Below are 5909 nucleotides of genomic sequence, written 5' to 3'. Positions count from 1 at the left end.
ACACACACACACACACACACACACACACACACACACACACACACACACACATCAGAGTTTGTAGTGACAGAATTTATTTGAAGCAACGCGACATTTGAACATGAATAAACAAAGACTCCAAGCAATGTAAAATATTAACATTTGTTTCAAACTTTGGCACAAGATCAGCCATTTCGGAGGAAAAGGAAAGATGAATGCCTCAACCATGGTGATCAACTGGGACATATTTTATCGATTCTGAAAATATGAAAGTCGACCTCGGCGGAATTCGAACTCGCAACGCAAAGACAGATGTAATGCCGCTAAGCATTTTGCCAGGTGCAGTAACGATTATGCCAGCTCACCGCCTTATTGTAAATCTTGACTTTCAAATTTTGACACAGCGCATTTTCGGTTGGAGTTGGGGGTGTAAATCGATTACATCGATCCCTAGTACTCAGCTGGTATCTTTTTTATCGACCCTGTAAGGATGATAGGCAAAGCCAACCTCGGCAGGATTTGAACTCAGAACGTGAAGACGGACGAAATACTGCTATGTTCGCCGCCTTAAAGGAAATATTGATTCCAAACTTTGGCACCAAGACCAACAATTTCGGGGGTAGGGCAAGTCGATTGCATCAATTATAGTGATCAAAGAGTATTTATTTTATCGACCCCGAAAGGTATGAAAGGCAAAATCGACCTCGGCGGAATTTGAACGTAAAGACAGACAAAATACTGCGATGCATTTTTTCCGGTCTGCCAGCTCGCCGCCTTCATGTAAATAGTAATATTATTATTGTTATGTATTGAAATATAGTTAATTATTTACATCATGTGATATTTGAAATTAAGCATACTTTATCAAACAGACATTAGTATTTAGAGAAGATATGAAAGGTTTCAGAATGTAACTGATTCGTTGTCCACGCGATGTCACTTAATGGTTCACAGTGAACTTTGTTCGGGGTTAAAATATAAATGTTAGGATCTTCTATAAATAACCATTGCTGTTTGATAAAGAATGACGTATTACATTACGTAAAACTTGTTATTTATTGTACACAAAATAATAGTAATTGTGTGAGTATCTTTATGTAAATGTATATAAGTGTATATGTGTGCTGTGAGTGTGCACGCGCATGTGTGTGTCTATGTGTCTGTTAATGAATCAGTTTTAAACATCTTATAATAATTCAGCATTTCATTCTGTTACTTAGCCCGTCGGTAACGCTTTCACGTGATCAGAGAAAAAGAGAGAGAAAGAAAAGAGGGAAAGAGGAAATATGTTGAAAGAAAAAGAGGTAGAGAGAAGGTGGTGGTGGTGGTGGAGGTGGTGGTGGAGGTGGTGGTGCTGGAGGTGGCGGTGATGACTGGATAGTGAAAAGTGTATTTTTTAAACATTGAACTAAGTTTTTTATATCAATTAACGCATGCACATAAGTGCGATTCCGTGAAATGTTCACTCTTAATTACGTAGCTGATATATGCAGTTTAACTAAAGGTTGTATCATATGTACGGGATATTTTTTTTTTTGCTTGTTTATGGGAAAGCATAGGAAAAATAAGAGTTAATATTTATTTTATGAGTGCTGTGTATTAAGTCTATAAAATTGTGCATAAAGTATATAAAGTGTATATATAAAGTGCATTAAGTAATCATCGTATTCCAATTTCTTTCACTTTCAATGAGTAGCAGATGAGCGACTATCTTTCCATACAGACACAACACCGGCTACGCTTTCAGTTTTGGGGTAAAGAGAATTTCAACTTATAGCGTAAAACAAGAAGAAATTACAGCAAACATTCTGCTCAATGCCATAGATTTGCTTGTCAGTTGTTTAAACCAGTTGAGCATGTCTTTAAACCAGTTGAGCATGTCTTTAAACCAGTTGAGCATGTCCCTTAGTTAATGACGATATGTGCATCTCTGATCATGAGTAGAAGTAGTGGGGGAGTGTCATAGTCATGTGTTGAAAGGAATTCTTTGGGGCTCGAATAATTCATCTCTGGAAACATAGTTGTTTCGTTCAAGTTCTTTAAATAACCTTTATTCAGGGACCTTTTGAGCGGGATGGGTTACTCGACCTGAAGAAAATTCTAATTGGACCCGCTTGCAAGGTCATGCGCTGTCAATCTTTATATGAGATCACCATGTCCGCACATATGGTAGTGATGCATGTGCCTGGTGTACCCTTATCAGGTGGGTAGTGATGATGGATATACTGGGCTTCGTATATTTTACCCCAGTGTCACTTTAATGGCATACACTGCTCTCTCACTTAATAATAATAATAATATGTTGCCATAGTAACGACGCTAAAGCATGCGAAGTAAAGCCGTTTGGTAAAGATTGACTTTAAACTTTGCTGTGCATGCGCACTCAGATTTAACGTTCTAGCTCACTTCTGCTGTTTACAGCAGTGCTTCGAAGGAAGGTGTGTAGTGTGTGATCATCGCGTTGACCATGATACAGAAAGGTGTAATGGTGATACCTGCTCAAAGACCTGCGCTAAGTTGCAGAAAGTGTATGAAGATGAGTGTATGAGCTGCACACAAGTGTACGAGTGGTTCAAACGTTTCCAAGATGGCCGAAAAAAGTCGATATTGACGAACGTTCTCAGAGACCCGCAACCAACAGAACTGAGAAAAACATGGCAGACGTGCGTGCAGCTGTAAGAGGAAATGGTTGAATCACCATCCATGAGTTATCAGAAAATGTGCAGATTAGTTACAGCTCAGTTCAGTCTATTATCACTGAAGATTTGGATATAAGACTCGTATCTGCTAACTTTGTGCTAAAACCGCTTTCAGCTGACCAGAATGACACTCGGATTTCAGTTGCACAAGATCTCCTTGATTTTGAGAACTCTGCGTAGGCCTCTGAGCAGGTATCGCCAAGCGTTTGGCAAAATTTGGTGCGGATTCTCTGCTGAACTTTCTCTGTCATGGTCAATGCGACGATCACATGCTACACACCTTCCTTCGAAGCATTGCTGTAAACAACGGATGTAATCTCGAATATCAAAACTTAGTGCACATGCACAGCAGAGTGCAAGGTCAATCTGTGTCAAGCGGCTTCACTCGGCATGCTTTAGCTTCGTTACCATGGCAACAGTCCGAATACTTATTGATCACAATCAGTAAATACTATAAAATAGTGCTCATAATTCTAGAATCATTACTTAAAGAAACATATTGTCATAGATATGGATGTGTGATGATACAACGCATTTCACAGGCCACCGCCGGTTTAACTCATATTCTATGCAATTACAATCCAATAATGTAACCCACACAACACACAAGCGTCAGTCGACACTAAACCATATAACATAAGTTACACTACAGTTGCGAAACACAATCAATATTCAACAAAACTATACAATTCTTGTTTCTCATTATTCATTGAATAGACGAAACTCTAAAGTAACACAACAAACAAAACAAAAATTAATCTCTCAACATAGCGAGACATATATTAGTATTCAAGACATATGTATTATTGAAGAGCAGTGTGCTATACTCTTAAATGATGGTGCTACACACACTTTTGAAACATAAACATGCACCTAGTGTTGGACTATAAACTCACATAAAACTACTATAAACTTGATAATGACAGTAATTATATTAATTTGATCTTGTTTTATACATAAAATGAAGAATGGGTGACGCTATTAAGCATATAACTGTGAGAATTTTTATCTAATGTGAAGAGAAAAATACATGCGAATGAAATGTTGTAGTCACACAAATAGTGGAGGTGCAATGGCCCAATGGTTAGGGCAGCGGACTCGCGGTCATAGGATCGCGGTTTCGATTCCCAGACCGGGCGTTGTGAGTGTTTATTAAGCGAAAATACCTAAAAGCTCCACGAGGCTCCGGCAGGGGATGGTAGCGAACCCTGCTGTACTCTTTCACCACAACTTTCTCTTACTCTTACTTCTCGTTTCTGTTGTACCTGTATTTCAAAGGGTCGGCCTTGTCACATTCTGTGTCACGCTGAATATCCCCGAGAACTACGTTAAGGGCACACGTGTCTGTGGAATGCTCAGCCACTTGCACGTTAATTTCACGAGCAGGCTGTTCCGTTGATCGGATCAACTGGAACCCTCGTCGCCGTAAGCGACGGAGTGCCAACAAGACAAATAGTTCTGCTCGCCCCAGGCTAACCTAGGGTAACAGAACAACTCTTTTAATGGCTCCAGTAAATTTGATAAGGAAAATACTCCACTAATATGGATATATTTTTAAGCATCGACATACGTACCCTAACACGCATACGTAGTGACCCTCACAAACGCTGAAATACTAGCGCATTTGTACACATAAACTTCCATGTTTGCTATACATACCTGCATCCATCCATCCATCCATCCATACATACAAACATACACACATGCATACATACATACATACATACATACATACATACATACATACGTGCATACATACATATGTGCATACATACATACATATAAACGAGCGAATGAAGAAAGTTATATGCTGTTGCTCGACTTGCTAAAAATAGTAGCAGATTATCCAAGTTTCCCGTACCTTTTAAATTTACAAAAAAAAAAAAAGAAAAAAAAATTGGTAAGAACACAATAAACAATGAGGACCTGAAGATATGATCGAGTGGTCACTGTTGGGTTGACTTAACAACTCTATTAAGTTGTGGCAGTCCTGAACGTGAATATCAACATAGATGCGGGCATACGTACGAATATCTGGAAAACAAAATACAGAAGTGTTTACTTACTCTGCTGTCAACGAAGTAAATTACTTCAGGTAAAAGCGGCGATATATTTTATCTCTTAAATATGATAAATAAATACTCACACAGAGACTCATGCGCACGCACACGTGTAAATATTTAAAACACACACACACACACACACACACACATTTATATATCTATCTATATATATATAATCTGCAATCACGGACACCCGCGTACACATAAACATACAACTTACACACGCCCACAAATACAAATGAACAATCACACAAGGACAGTTGTACAAGTACACACACACACACACACACACACACACACACACACACACACACACACACACACACACACACACACACACATTCATTTTCTAAGCAAGGAGGTATAGGCGTTCGTCTTTATGTCTATAATCACTTATTTACGTTCCACTTGGTCGAACTGAATTATATGAGCTCAACAGAATGACGACAGTAATATGCGACACAAATATACATATCAGCACCGACGCTGACGCCTCAATCTACGCTATATAAATTTTCATATCTGCTTGTCTATACAGTTTCTTTCACATAGATATATACATACGTACACACACGCGAGCGCATACACAAACACACATACACACACTCACACACGCACACGCACACACACACAACACACACACACACACACACACACACACAACACACACACACACACACACACACACTCACATACACACACGCATAAATTTAGATATCTTTCAACCAAAGATTGATCCAGGCCATGTCTAACTTAATAGTACCACCTGATAGGATTATCGAAATCCTTGTTTTGTATGGGGAGACAACAAGGGGTAGCAGTATTCGAGGTGTGGCAGTATATCTATCTATCTATCTATCTATCTATCTATCTATCTATCTATCTATCTATCCATCCATCCATCCATACATACATACATACATCCATGCATATATATACATCCATACATGCATATAGATACATACATATAGATACATACATACATCGATACATACATATACATCCATGCATGCATATAGATACATACATATACATATACATACATACATTTATTTACATACATATACATAAATACATGCATATACATACATATATACATAAATATATACATACTTATGTATATACATACATATATACACACACACACATATATATATATATGTATATA

At 38.2% G+C, this 5909-nt stretch overlaps 1 protein-coding gene across 1 annotated transcript in view; it reads right to left on the bottom strand.

The window, feature by feature from the left end:
* Positions 1-5024, bottom strand: part of LOC106883112 (solute carrier organic anion transporter family member 1B1) — a 41639-nt gene extending 36615 nt beyond the window's left edge. Inside the window, exon 1 of the mRNA XM_014934006.2 lies at positions 4745-5024. The gene's annotated coding sequence lies outside the window, so the exon portion shown is untranslated. The remainder of the gene's footprint in view (positions 1-4744) is intronic.
* Positions 5025-5909: the final 885 nt, after the last annotated feature.

This window comes from Octopus bimaculoides, chromosome 2, assembly GCF_001194135.2.
Source record: "Octopus bimaculoides isolate UCB-OBI-ISO-001 chromosome 2, ASM119413v2, whole genome shotgun sequence".
NCBI lineage: Eukaryota > Metazoa > Mollusca > Cephalopoda > Octopoda > Octopodidae > Octopus > Octopus bimaculoides.
The sequence above is the reverse complement of the archived record's forward strand: the minus strand, read 5'-3'. Positions and strand labels throughout refer to the sequence as shown.